Here is a 15,562-nt window from a genome sequence, read left to right on the forward strand (position 1 = left end):
TTATATCCAAACAAGTCCTATTCTTATGCTCCATATAGTGATGCATACGTCTCCAAAACCTGACAGGTGGACAAATCTAAACTTGTTTTTATTAAACAAAAATGAATGTGCATAATAAATATTACTGCTAAAAATAACAACATTATACAAATGCAAATGGTCATGAATGAACTGAAAAAGGCATGAAGAAGGCATGGAGGTAGTGGTTTTTAAAATCATGTAGAAAATAATACATTTTGTAACATTTTAATCCTTTATTTTTTCATATGTAAAGATATTTGTGTATAGCTGTACATCCTGTGTATATTAACTAACGCACTCTGCGCTGGGCTTTAATTGGTGAATGACACAGTCTATTTCAGTTCCTTAAAATAGCAATGCACCAACAATGCACCTTAACACACCTCCTTTTTAAACAGGAACACTCATTAGTCCACAAAGTAGCGTAAATGGATTTACTATAAAAAAAACAATGTGGCTCAAAATGTGAAAATTAGGGTTGCGCTGGTCTGAAAATAGCATCAAATCATGCCATGCACGTCTTGCGCCTTTTTGCGCGAGGTGTATGACAGGGTCCATACAATGGCAAACCGTTTTCCTCAGTGTTACATGCTTCTAAAAACAAACCAAAAAAATAATTAGGACAAACATCACAGAAAGTGCCCACAACAACTAGTTACAAGTCCGTTCCCTATACACACCGCCATCCATAAAAAGAGATCAGAGAGAGGTTAAGAATTATTTAGCATAATTTAATTGAACAACAAAAGAACATTAAATAAATCATTAAAAAAAAATCTTCAAAGATCATTCATTAGTGTGTAGGTCGAGTCGATGAAGTAACATCACTCTTAGTTTCACCACTAAACAAAAAATCCTCTTCCCTGTTCACACCTCACCTCATACTGTTTAAATATTTTAACCGTAATTTGTCACACGTGGATAAAACCATTCTTGTGTCTTAAAGCCAGCAAAAGGGCAGAGAACAGATAATTGTTAACAAATGTGACTTGCGCGGAGTGTGTTTTTCCTGGCCCGCTGCGTTCGTGTGCCCGTCTCCACAAAATCTGTCTATGCTTTGGCAGTCGCCCCAGAGCAAGCATCTGTCAAAACAAATGCTTCTCGTGTTGGCGATAAATAAATGAAAGAATAAATGAATAACTGAATAGATAACACGAGGAGGGAAGACAGACACATTGGAGACGGAAAGAGAAAGAGTGAGCTAATGTCATCATTTAGTCGAGGAATTAAGAAACGGTGCTGTCAGGTTGAGTGCGATCGTGGTGTTAATTCAACAAATGCGTTATAAAGACGATGTGTATGAATGCAGACTGATAAATGAATATGGAGCAAAGTTGTAGTGAAAATGAGTTGATGATCAGGTTGTGCTTCATTGTAAAAAAGGTGATTGGTAAAATGTAGGAGGAGCAAGAGTATCAAAGCTGAACTAATTTTCTTAGCTATGAAGATTTTTAGGTATACTTGAAAAATGTATACATTCTCAGAAGGCCAACCTGGTGGCTTAGTGGTTAGCACTGTCACCTCACAAGAAGAAGGTTGCTGGTTCCTGTCCCGGCCAGGTCAGTTTGCTTGTTCTTCCAGTGTTTCCCCGTGATTTTTCGCAACACCTTTTTATTTTACTTCTGAGTTCTTGAACGTTTTGTTAGGTGGAGCAAAACTTGCTAATTAAGTTAGTAGGGAATATTAATTTGAAAAAAAAAAAAAATACCTGTCAATGTGTTGATCGTTTTTTTGTTTGTTTGTTTTTAGTTAAAAATAACAAAAGTGTTGATTAGTATTATTATTTTTTATAAAACCATGGAGGATCTAATATCTTTTGTAATTGTTTGTTGATGGGGAATGTAGTATTTTCTTTATAAGGCTTTTTAAATAAATATTTGTACCTAAAAGGTACATATTAACATATAAACAAGGAAAAATGTGTAAATATGAGGTACCAACATGCACCTTTAAGTTACAAAAGTGAATGTTTCCATTTGAAAAGTTAGTTAAAAGGGATCGCACACTAGATGCGCCACTCAGCGCCACAACACAGGTCACACATGACAATTGGAAGTATCGTACACCAGATGCAAACATTCGCATGTTATTTAAAATCAAACTATTCAGATAGCGCTCTGTGGCATGGCAGAAACATGAATAGTGTCCAGAGTCATATTTGGGCGGTGAGGACAGAATAGAATATAAATCTATATTTAGAATTTTAAAATGGATGGCGCTGCTTGGCGTGGTGCAGCGTGTAGCCGAGAGGCGCATCTGCTGTGCGACCCCCAAAAGTTTTGTGCCTTTATATCTTAGAGTACACAAAAATTTGAAATGATTTCTGTTCTGTGTCCTGATTGGCTATAGACCACTGTCATTTAATCTCTTCGGTGCTGTGCCTACAGTACAAACTTACATAAATCTATGATCACCCAGTGTGACTCTGAAGTGCTGTACTGTATGCTTCCAAGTTTTCTCCCCACAATGGCGACAAAACATTCTGCAATGTCAAAGGCACCTGTGGTAGCACCCAAAAGATGCTAACCATCGCACAAAAAGTTTTGGACATTTGAACCTTGGACATGCTAAAGGAAGATAGAATTACACAGCTGTACAGGTAGATCGCCGTTACGGAATAAATAATTGAAGATCAAATGTTTATATGTCAAATGAACTTATTTTTCTACGAAGGTTTGAACTCTGAGAGTGTTTAAACGAGAGAAAGAGTGAAAATGCTGATGCCTGTTTGAGAAAAGTGTATAAAGTGTGTAGTGACGGGTTTTACAGCCTTAAAACATTTATAATAATAGTAAAAAATAAAGTGACTACTTCACGGATCTTGCCTATTGCAGGTTATTTTTAGAACTGAACTCCCGCTGTTACAGAGGAACCACTGTAAATGCGGTTCAGATCAGGTCAACAGTTGACAATCATTATATAGTTTATTCACTATTCATCAGATAAGTTCAGAAAGGTAAACAAACAAAAAAATATATAAGCTTGCACAACCACAGCCAGGCTAGCAAAACGAAAATCTCTTCAAAAGCTTTTCATTTTTCCCAGAGCAAATTTAAAGCTTGCAACCATCTTAGTGAATAATGCATTAAGCTATTGGAGACCCCTTTACAGCGCTGGACTCCTCTGAGTCATTACACAGATTTTCTTTTGATCCAGTCAGAAATTGTATAAAACACATTGGTTATTATTATTCATTTGTCTGTCCGAAGTCTGCAGCTTGAAGAAGAATTAGCATTTCATGACTGTTAGAAAAACTGGGAACTCTTGTGGTTTCAAATTGGGGGTATAGCATTCAGATGTATTACATATACATGGAAGATTAACCCAAACGAGCAGCTTACACACACAAAACACACACATACAGTGTCACACTTTTTAGGCAATGAGGTGACAGTTCAGAAAAACAAAAAAACGTTCTGCTTCAGGCAACCAGTTTTGCCACAAATGGCTAGATCTTTACATTCATGATGCCTTTAGGCCATGTCAGTTGGTAAGGAAATGCTCTGCTATTTTTGAATGCAGTATAGATTTAGCCTAATGTAAGGTCTAATTGACTGAAAACAGGCAATTCACTTCACTGTACATCTGCTGTTTTCATCCTAAAAGCTCCTTCCTTAATGAAGCTCCACTTACTTATATGTCACAGCAAAAATTGTGTAGTTGATTTCAGATGTAAAAAATAAAAAGATGATTTGAACAAAGCAGTTTCTATTTGAGTGGGTCAAGCTGAGGGTTTGTATGTCATTGTGACCTGGACTCAAAAATACCTGCTGGTTTCAGGAAAGCATTAGATGGAAGGTGCAGCAATGAAATGAAAAACAGATTTTGAAGTGTTTTCTGCTAGTCTGCAGGTCGATGACAACCAGGGAGGTAAAAGATGCTATAAAGGAAAAAAAAAAGATTCTAAAATTTTTAGAATGCTTACATCAAGTCTATGATCTATCTATCGATCTATCTATCTATCTATCTATCTATCTATCTATCTATCTATCTATCTATCTATCTATCTATCTATCTATCTATCTATCTGTCTGTCTGTCTGTCTGTCTGTCTGTCTGTCTGTCTGTCTGTCTGTCTGTCTGTCTGTCTGTCTGTCTGTCTGTCCGTCTGTCCGTCCGTCCGTCCGTCCGTCCGTCCGTCCGTCCGTCCGTCCGTCCGTCCGTCCGTCCGTCCGTCCGTCCGTCCGTCCGTCCGTCCGTCCGTCCGTCTGTCTGTCTATCACGAGTAGCAGTGTGCTATGGCTGTATATCCGCACTAGTGGGAGGGTGCCTTAGTGCCCCACCAGTGCTGATATACAGCCATAGCAAACTGCTACGAGTGTGATGTTGTGTTTATACAACAGTTTGACGACACAATCTTGTGCATACAAAAAGAAAATCAAACATAGAGTCTAAAACCTTTTTGTGTTATATACTACTTCCGCCATTCATTCACATTTGCAGCTGACGTCAGAACTGCAGAAGCCGTTACTAATTCACCAACGTCACTTTAGAGCTAGTATTTGAATGATTCTCTATAGCCGGTAGTAATATTTGGCAAACTATTGCTGGATGTATGTGGGCAGAGTAATACACAAAAGGGTAAAGAGGCTGTATGGATGCTGATATTACTTAAATATATCACGGCTATCAGCCAATCCGATTTGATCCAGACAGAACTGTTGTGTGTGTGTGTGAGTATGTGTGTGTGTGTGTGTGTGTGTGTATATATATATGTATATATATATATATATATATATATATATATATATATATATATATATATATATATATATATATATTTATATATATATATATATATATATATATATATATATATATATATATATATATGCATATATATAATAGATGGATATATATAATAGATGGATGGATGGACAGATGGACAGATGGATAAATCAATATACAAATAGGTGTTGCTTTATAAATGCTGGAAAGTTAAAGTGGCACATCAATCAATCAATCAACCAACCATCCAACCAACTTACCAACCAACCATCCAACCAATTAGCCAATCTATCTATATAATCTTTATCTATCTGAAACTCACAAGATCATGTTGTTTTCACATTGTAAAAAATCGGTAATATAAAGTACATATATATCTTAACAATTTTAAGACAGTTATACCACTGTGACATTTTACTTCACACAAAAAAAACATCACAAATTATGTCTAATTCAGAAACCTAAAGCACATTTGCTAAATATTCAGCTAAGATAAAGTAGCCTATTTATTAACTGGTAGTTCCATCACACATTTTCATTTGTTTGTTGACTTTGCAACAAGGGTCATCAACATTTAGAATATCTGCCAATCCCCCAAGAATAATAAAACAAGTATTCAAAATAACCTGTTGATCAGCACAGAAATCCGTTTCTTAGCTCGAACTTGTTAGCAGAGCTTGACCTGACCTTACAAAACTATGCAAATCCATCAAGTTCAAGAGTTCAAATCAGCTTAAGAAGGTCAGAGAGCACAATCACACCAGCTTTTTACTGCTCAAATGGTTAAAAGTGGAAACTTTTCAGCATATTTCAATAAAAAAATCCCTTGCAACATCTTCCATCAATGCTCTAAAAGCATTTCTCACCAGCATCCCATGCATTCACCAGCACACAACAGAGCAAATACATCCATAAAACACGACATACATACTTTAACCATCAGGCAGTTCAGCAAAGGGCAGCTCTTACCTAAAACAGAAAAAAAAAAAAACAGAAGAATTAGTCCATGAAATTCAGACACCACACTTCATCTGTACAATACAAGACACAGAAGAACAACGGAGACGGTGTGAAACATCTCCTCTTAATTATGAGTGCATCAGACCCAAAGACCCATTTGACACGTAGCAGAAAAAAAGAGGATTAAAGATAAATGAATCTCGCTGATCATTTCCCTGACCGGGAGCATGACGCGTGTTAATAAATGTGGACTCTTGAGAGGCGACGGCCCTGGTGCCACTCTGAACGTGAGAGGTCATTTCTCCGTTTCATACTCATTCGTCACGTCTCGCCAGCGGCTCAGGTGTGCAGATGTCTGCTGAGTAAGACTGATATCGGAGATTCGCCAGTCAGCTGGCTGTGAAGTAGAATACGCCAGGACAGCAGGTCGGGGACGCAAGCGCGACGGGACATGATTAAGGCGGAGGTGAGAGGTGTAAGGGTCTGCTGGACTTCAATGATAGATAGAGACCGCAGGAGTGTGACGGCAACATCGAGGTTGGAGTCCTGAACCCTCTGTTTTAATAAAACACTCCACTTTTTTGTGCAGTTGTCAAGTTTTAGCTTAGCTAAGCATACATCATTGAATCAAATTAGACAATTAGCCTCATTAACATTTTGTTATTTTTCCTATTTGAAGCTTGACTCTTCTGTAGTTGTGTACACTGTTAAAAAAAAAAAAAGTTGACAACTTATAATTGTAAGGCAACTTGCTCAGAGCTTTATTAGCAGTATTAGGGAAAGTAACTTTTTAAAGCAATCCATTACAATATTGAGTTACTCACCAAAAAAGTAACTAGTTCCATTACTTAGTTACTTTTTGTGTTGCTTTAAATACCTGGTGAAGGTTTGATCACTATCAGAACTTTGTTTCTTTTCTTCTTTTTTAATAGAGGTGGTCTGCAATTAGCAAAGCACTGTATAGCCTTCATTTACCTTTAAAAACACATCAAAAATAATATTTTAGGATAATGTAATCTGAGAACTTCCTGACCCCTGAGCTATACATGATGTGCATATTTACTTATATTGTTGAAGTTTTAAAACAATGCATTTGCTAGTAAAATCACGGTTCATTGAGACAATCCCCATTTCCTTGCCTTCAATGTGTTCAAAATAATGAACACATTCTCTCATTGACTGTGTGATTCATTGTGACTACTTTTATTTTAATTCAGCTATTTATTTTTAAAAGCAAACTAATTAAACTAAAATATAACTCACATTACATTTTCAAAAATGTAACTCAATGAGGTAACTAAATGATTACCTATTATTTAAAAGTATTGTGTTACTTTACTCGTTACTTAGAAAAGTAATATTTTTAAGTAACTCTCTGTGGTCATTAAAAATCCCAGGATGTCCTTCGAAAAGGAGTAGGGGTTTAAACCTGGCATCCTGGCCAAATTTACCCACTGTTCATCATGGCCTCTTAACCAGTCAGTCAGTCTACGTGGCATGATGGCGCCGTACTTGTGGCAGCCTGTTGCAGCAGCTCTGGATGTTTTTAACTTTGTGTACTTGTTGTACTTTTTAAATATTTTTTTGCAATGGTTAAGGACTTTGTACTTGCACACTTTTCAGTTTGAGAGCATCAGAAAGCACTGGATCATATTTATTTTTATACTGGCGTTTTTAATTGGAAAGTCGGATGCCGTGAATAGTCCGGCAATTGCAGACGCTGTCATTTATTCAAGAGAGCAACTCCTGGCACTTCGGCATACATCGACGTTTTCGGTACCTACTATGGAAGTTCCTACGGAACTTAAGAGACGACGAAGAGGGTGTAGAGCTGGTGTGAAACGCCGATTAAAGAAAAAGCGCTACAAGCCATCCCTGCCTGTTATTATCATGGGTAATGTTCGATCGCTTGGGAACAAGACGGAGGAGCTGACGGCGCTTGTAAGAACACAGCGGGAATATCGTGAGTGCAGTTTTATGTGTTTTACCGAGACATGGCTGAATGATAAAACACCTGACTCAGTGGTTGCATTAGACCGCTTCCACTTGGTGCGTGCGGACAGGTGCGCGAAGCAGACTGGCAAGAATAAAGGTGGTGGACTGGCATTGTTTGTCAACGAACGCTGGTGCCGCCCAGCACACATTACAACAAAAGAAGTAGTGTGTAACAAGGATATTGAACTATTGGCTGTGGGAATGAGGCCCTATTATTTGCCGAGAGAATTCTCTTATGTGATCGCTATAACGGTGTATATCCCTCCCTCGGCTAATGCGAGTAACGCATGTGAGCATATTAACACCGTTACAGCCAGTATACAATTAAAATATCCTCATTCACTTATTGTTATTTCTGGAGATTTTAATCACGTATCTCTACAAAGTTCTCTGCACACTTTCACCCAGTATGTAGACTGTGGCACAAGGGACTGTAAAACTCTGGACATGCTATATGCAAATGTGAAAGATGCCTATTCTTCTACACCGCTCCCTCCTTTGGGGCGATCGGACCATAATCTTATTTACATCAGATCTGTCTATGTTCCGGCTGTAAGGAAGCAGCCACCAACGATAAGAACAGTTCAAGTATGGTCTGATTCTGTGTATGAGGCATTGATGGATTGTTTTGATTCAACAGACTGGGAGGTTTTGTGCAAATCCCATGATGAGGACATTGACAGTCTAACAGACTGTATAACTGATTATATTAACTTTTGTGTTGAGAACACAGTACCCACAAAAAAGGTTAAATGCTACTCAAACAATAAGCCATGGGTGACCCCTGAATTAAAGGCATTATTAAATGAAAAAAAGAGGGCATTCTTAGCAGGTGATAGAGAGGAAATTAAGCGGGTCCAGAAAGAGCTAAAAATTAAAATTAGGGAGGGGAAGGTTAATTATAAATCTAAAATGGAACATAAACTACAACAAAATAATATTAGAGATGTATGGAGTGATCTAAATAGGATGTCTGCCTCTGTTGGAAAGAACTGGGTGGATGAAATTAATATATTTTTTAATAGATTTGATGCAGCAACCAGTGTTTTAGAAAATTCTCATCCGAGTACACATCAGAGTTCATTTTTAGATTCACCGTCAGTTTTAACTTCTAATTTTTCTACTTGTGAGTCTGGTACTAAACTAGAAGTAACCATAGAACAAGTAAGAAATGGGTTGAGGAGAATTAAAAAGAAGAAATCCGCTGGACCAGATGGCATCAGTGCTGGAGTTCTTAAAGCCTGTGCAGATCAAATTTGTTGGGTGGTGCATTACATTTTTAATTTGAGTTTGCGTTTGGAACGAGTTCCCATTTTATGGAAGACATCATGCGTAGTACCGGTCCCTAAGAAACCTAACCCTACTGAGTTCTCTCATTATAGACCAATAGCCCTAACTGCCCAGTTGATGAAAGTTTTCGAAAGATTGGTATTAAATTATATTAAGAAACTGTTGATTGCTTCTGAGGACAGACTGCAGTTTGCATATAAAACTGGTGTAGGGGTAGATGATGCAATTATTTATCTTCAACACAAATCTCTAAGTCATCTGGAAACATCGGGTAATATTGTTAGGATCACATTTTTTGATTTCTCAAGTGCATTTAACACTATCCAGCCTGCACTATTAAAGGTAAAATTAGAAAATGCAGGTTTACAAAAAGGTATGGTAAGTTGGTTAACTGACTATATCACTAATAGACCACAGTATGTTAGGATGCATAACTGTGTGTCACAAGTTATAATGAGCAGTACTGGTGTTCCTCAAGGAACGGTTTTAGCTCCATATTTATTTACATTTTATACATCTGATTTTCAATACAGCTCCAAAAATTGTCATTTACAGAAGTTTTCTGATGACTCTGCAATTGTAGGTTATATAAGGAATCATGATGAGAGTGAGTATAGGTTGCTTTTAAAAAGTTTTGCTGACTGGTGTGATATGAATTGTCTTAATTTAAACACTAGTAACACCAAAGAAATTATTGTTGATTTTAGTAGACATCCATCACAAGCGGTGCCAGAGCGGAGTCAGAAATTGAGATTGTTTCGTCATATAGGTACCTGGGTGTATATTTGAACAACAAGCTCGATTGGTCTGAAAACACAATCCAGGTGTATAAGAAGGGTCAGAGCCGCATTCATTTATTAAGACGACTGAGGTCCTTTGGTGTGTGTCAGACACTGTTAAAAACGTTTTATGACTCTGTGGTGTCTTCTGTGATTCTGTATGCTATAACCTGCTGGGGAGGGGGACTATTGGAGAAGGAGAAAAACAAATTAAATAAGCTCATAAAAAGGGCAGGTTCTGTTGTGGGGGGTGCACTACCTACCATAGAAGAGATTGCACAGGATCGAATGCTGGACAAATTTGTTAGTATAATGAATCACGATAGTCATCCCCTTTATGATACAGTCCAAGCGTGTGCAAGCTCTTTTAGTACAAGATTAATTCAACCCCGGTGCTACAAAGAAAGATACAGGAAGTCTTTTTTACCAACAGTGATCAGATTGTATAACCAAAGTCATACCAGATGAATTGTGCTGAACTTGAATTAGATATTGGATATGTACAAGTGTTTACTCGTTGTTTTTGGAACCAAGGTGTGCAGTATGAAATGTAATCTTATTATTGTTTTTATATGTATGTAACTTATTTATCTATTTTTAGTATGGAGAGCTCTGCTGTGACATGTGAATTTCCCTCCGGGGATTAATAAAGTCAAACTAAACTAAACTAAACATCCCCAAATCCTAATTGGCTAAATCACTCTGTCTCCTCTCCAACCAAAATCAACTGGTGTGTGGTGTGCGGTCTGCCGTCGTGTCATCCAGGTGGATGCTGCACACTGGTGGTGGATGAGGAGATGTAAAGCACTTTTTTTAAAAATGTAAAGCACTTTGAGTGTCGAGAAAAGGACTATATACATGTAAGAAATTATTAAATAATAATAATAATAATCTGAATGATGTGATGTGTAATGTGCTCTGATGGTCGAGAAACTGAACAAATTTTGGAATGGACTTGTTATATGCTAGCTATAAAGCTGAACCAATGGACCGAAACCCTGAAGGAAAGTGCTCTATCTGGAAGAAATTTGAACACCCCTGCAATTCTTAAAGTGGCTTTCAAACTGACAGTGACTTTGTGGGCAAGTAAGAACACGTACCAGCAAGCAACAGCACCGACTTAATGGATTTAACTCGATTTAATCACTGTCAGTGTGAACGCCCCTTGAGAGTGTAACATTGTTCTCATCTTCTTAAGCAGCAGGTTTCAAGTAAAATGATTTACCCTCTCCGGGGTGTAAGACTCATTCTCACATTCACATCACTGATGCGTGTTCACTGCAGGAATTTCAGTGCTAGATTATAAATGGACCATTGGATGATCCATCTCTAAAACCTCTCGTTTCTTAGCCTCCAAGAGTGATGACTGATGTCTTTCGCTCTATTTGCCCCAGTAGGGTCACACAGAAAAATGACACTTTTCTAAAAAGGGCCACAGATGTTGCCTCTCTCTTTCCAACCACGTTATCACCGGCCAAATGTAGGCCAGTGATAAAAGAGCGAGACTGCAACGCCTGTTCAGAACATAAACTTGACTGGAAGAGAGATACGTATCAGAAAGTGAAGCTTAGGTCTCTCATCTGAGATAAAATCATGGACTTTATCTCGAACAAGAGACCAGCTGTCTTTATTCTTCACATGTGTTCTTTCAATTTGTAATTCTTCACCTAATGCTAATCCTACGGCTAATGTTGTTTTCCCTCAAAAAATAGGCTTACACTTATGAACATTTATTCTGGTTTGCAAATAAATCTTGAAAACATGCTTTTTTGTTACATTAAACATAGTTGAACTGTTGTTTTATAGTAAAACTAATAATGAATATTCCAAAAGTCCATGGATAATTATCATAAATAATTAGTTTTCTAACTTATTCAGAAGTAGTACACATTGACAATTACTTTATAATTGACACATTTAAAGCTAAATGCTAATGACAATAAAAAAGATGCTTTTAGAAGACCTCGCATATGAGACAAGTGATCCTGAGGAAATCGATTGAAACAACCCATTTTAGTTAAAAAAAAAATTTATCTTAATGAGTACTGTGAATTTACTCCATTTAAGTTGAATAAAAGAGGTATTTAGATAACTCATCACCTTAAACACTGAGTTTAAAACTCTTTTCAAATGAGTAGAATTAACTTTCAGTAAATTTTGAGTTAACTACACTCATTTAATTTGATAAAGTTGACTGTTGGGTTTTTACAGTGTGTAACATTATTTTTTCAAATGATTTTGAACTTTTGAAAATTAATTAAGGGATAATTCACTTACAATTTTTATCATCATTTTCTTACCTTATACTTTTTCCAAACCTGTTTCAGTTTCTTTCGTCTGAACACAAAATGTTGAAACAGCCATTTCCATTTATAGTATTTTTTGTTAGTCATGGATGAGTCAGGGATTAGTCATGGATTATTAATGAGACTTAAAAAGTGTCTATCAGTCCTTGGGTAAATTAACCATGATTTATATACTCAATACACAATCTTTCTCTCTTTAACAGATGTCTAAAGATAGATGTCTTGGCTAAAACAAGGCTACATTTGGGCTGTCAGAAAAATAGTCCAAAACTAGTCATTAAAGATTCGACAACTGACAGACTTTACATGTGCAGTCATTCCTCCTTGTGTAATTGACAACTAGTCTATTTTTGGATTTTTTTGGAAGTTAAATGTCTATTAGATTTTCACTGAAACCAAAATGTACACTATAAATAAATATCTGTTTATGGGAGTTTTATCTCTGCTCTGCTGACTTTTGATGTTGAAGATTCAATTCTGCAGTTTTAACAATGACGTTTATTGACATTTTTGTAGTTTAACAAAATAAAATATATAAGAAATAATATATAAACAAATAAGTCTGTATAATAATGAAATATACTGGCAGCTTTTTACCAGATTTTTTTACTCTAATTTACAACACCAAACCAGATGAGTTATCACTTTAAACTACAACAAATGTCAGTAAAAATACATCTTTCTAACTTTTCTACTTCAAAAGCTTTTAAAGGAAAGATCAAGGTCCCATAATGCAATTCAAATGTTTCGATGTCCATGTTTAGATGTCTATTAGATGTCTTTTAAACACAAAAATATTTCCTGCTGCCTTTAACCATGTAAAAGTGTAATTATACAAATGGTAATCATTCTGACAATGATTACCATTTGCATAATTACAGTTTTACATGATTATATCATAGTTAGTGTATGGCAAAACATAGTTTATTTTCAGAAATGAGATGTTAGTTTAAATACAGCTAATGCTGACATTTTTCAATCAGTTATTCCTTTGTGTGATGTTTTTGGAAGTTTTCATTCATTCATTCATTCATTCATTTTCTTTACGGCTTAGTCCCTTTATTAATCTGGGATTGCCCCAGCAGAATGAACCGCCAACTTATCCAGCATATGTTTTACACAGTAGATGCCCTTTCAGCTGCAAACCATCTCTGGGAAACATCCATAGGCTCTTATTCACACTCATACACAACGGACAATTTAGCCTACCCAATTCACCTGCACTGCATGTCTTTGGACTGTGGGGGAAACCGGAGCGAACACAGGGAGAAGATGAAAACTCCACACTGAAACGCCAATTGACCCTCCCAAGGTTCGAACCAGCGAACTTCTTGCTGTGAGGCGACAGCACCACCTACTGCACCACTGCGTCGCCTGGATGAAGTTTTCACAAATGTAAATGTAAAAATATTTATTTTCAGAAATTAGATGTTAGCCTGAATCATCGGTCTCAAACTCAATTCCTGGAGGGCCGCAAATCTGCATAGTTTAGCTCCAACCACCTCTAACTCACACCTGCTTAATAGTCTCTAGAAGTCTAGACACCTTGATAAGTTGGATCAGCTGTGTTTGATTAGGGTTGGAGTAAAACTGTGCTGAGCTGCAGCCCTCCAGGAATCAGGTTTTAGACCAATGGCCTAAATGCTAGATGCAGCTGATGATGACATTTTTAAATCAGTTATTTCTTTGTGTGATGTTTTTGGATGAAGTTTTCACAAAAGTGAATGTAAAAATGTTTAAAAGGCTGTCGAAACTACCGAGATCAGCCCACGCCTGCCTCCTCCGACAACACTAATTCGAGCAAAATCCCAGTTTATTCCCAGCTCTAGAAGCGTGCCGTTGAGCGTCCCAATGTTTTGATTCTGTATGCAAGGTCATGCCTGCCATCTCCCCCTCCTGCCGTTTTACACCTGCCATACTTTATTTGCTCCCACATTAACTTTGCCTCCGAATTTCCCTTCCCATCTAAAACGCATTTACAGGTGGGAGAAACGTAAACAGGCTGGAGCTGCCTCATTAAACAACAGCACACACTGCCGCCACCCAAACAAACCAACTTTTATTCCCCAATCATCCCCTCATTCACTCACCTCACGAACTTGTTTGTCCTCCATCCTTACATCCGCATGACCTTTCAGAACTGCTCTGTAGGTTAAGCCGTGGGCTGATTCAGATTTAGCGAACATAGATACATGTGAAGTGCATCTCATTCGACCACCATCCCCCATTCTGAAATATAGGGACAGCATTCTGACCAGATAACCTTCTCTTTTGCAGATGATACTTTCAAGGATAATTGTGTTCATGTGTTCTGAAAGCCCACAGAGTGTGGACATTACAGACAAATCACAATATAGCATCTGCTCTTTAAAAAGAGAGCCTTTTAGGTTGAGCCCCCTCTATAATTTGCACACAGTCCTTAACGCAAGTGACTATCTGCTTGTGTGTGTACATAAGTGTGTCTATATATCCCTAGCTGGAGTGTGAGAGGCTGATTTAAGTGTATTTTAATGGCAGTACGATACAAAATCTTCTGAAAGAGTCTGTGTGTTATGCGGTACAGATGCGAAAGAGAGGCACATAAGGAGTTTTAATGGTCTGTGACAGCCCCAAAACCCTCCACTATACTTCTCTTTCTCACTTGCACCCACATCCCCAGCTCTGCAGAATCTTTTACCCCCTTTTTCTTTCTCTGACAGAAATCTGTAGGCCTGTCTCAGTTTCAGTAAAGGTGCCGACTATAAAGCCCCTGAGCACCTTATCTGCCCCCTGTGTCTGTCAGCAGGGATTTCTGATCGGTTTCTTCTCACACTTTAGAGCAGCTCAAAGCCACTTCATCTCTTTGGCTGAGAAAAACAAGCCTCAAACCTTCACACTGAGAGCAAGACCCCTCTTTTAGGCTCCAAAAGCCAAATTAAGCCTCCTTGTGCCTTTCGCTCAGATGCTGGTATGTGTGTTTATATACTGAAAAGTTCCTCAGAAGTCTAAGAAGTCAGTTTGTCCATCCATCTGTCCGCACATCTGTTCACCCATACAATGAGATTCACCCACTACACTCGGTCTACTGCCAGAGCTTTTAGGCTGTCTGTTGCACTCCAAAAGTTTAAGAACAATAGTACATTTCCTTTTAGCAGATGCACAATCCTTTTCACTTCTGGGAAAATCGAGCAGACATTTTGATGACTCATCCTGCACTAAACAATATGTTTTCCAATCAAAAGTTCCCTGGGATAGGATTTTCCCGCTACCTATACTATCTGCATATAACTTAACTTATAGTAGATGTGTAGTACAGACATGTAAACACCTTAATCAAACTATTACCTTCATGTTAGATTTTCACCACATTTTGCGACGTGATAGTCTATACACACAGTATGTCTGACACTATCCACTGCAACTATCGAATCAAAGAAGGACAGCATTCTCCCACATCGTGAAATGCGTAAGTTTTTTTTCCCATATGGCATGCAGCATCAAGTTC

At 37.6% G+C, this 15,562-nt stretch overlaps 1 protein-coding gene across 17 annotated transcripts in view; it reads right to left on the reverse strand.

The window, feature by feature from the left end:
- The window catches only part of cadm2a (cell adhesion molecule 2a), a 755,249-nt gene that overhangs the window by 542,956 nt on the left and 196,731 nt on the right, over nucleotides 1–15,562 (reverse strand). Inside the window, exon 4 of one of the 17 annotated variants that reach the window (XM_087269781.1) lies at nucleotides 5,680–5,717. The gene's annotated coding sequence lies outside the window, so the exon portion shown is untranslated. 17 annotated transcript variants of the gene reach the window in all.

The sequence above is a fragment of the Danio rerio genome, chromosome 10 (assembly GCF_052040795.2).
Source record: "Danio rerio strain M-AB ecotype USA chromosome 10, GRCz13ab, whole genome shotgun sequence".
NCBI classification, from domain to species: domain Eukaryota; kingdom Metazoa; phylum Chordata; class Actinopteri; order Cypriniformes; family Danionidae; genus Danio; species Danio rerio.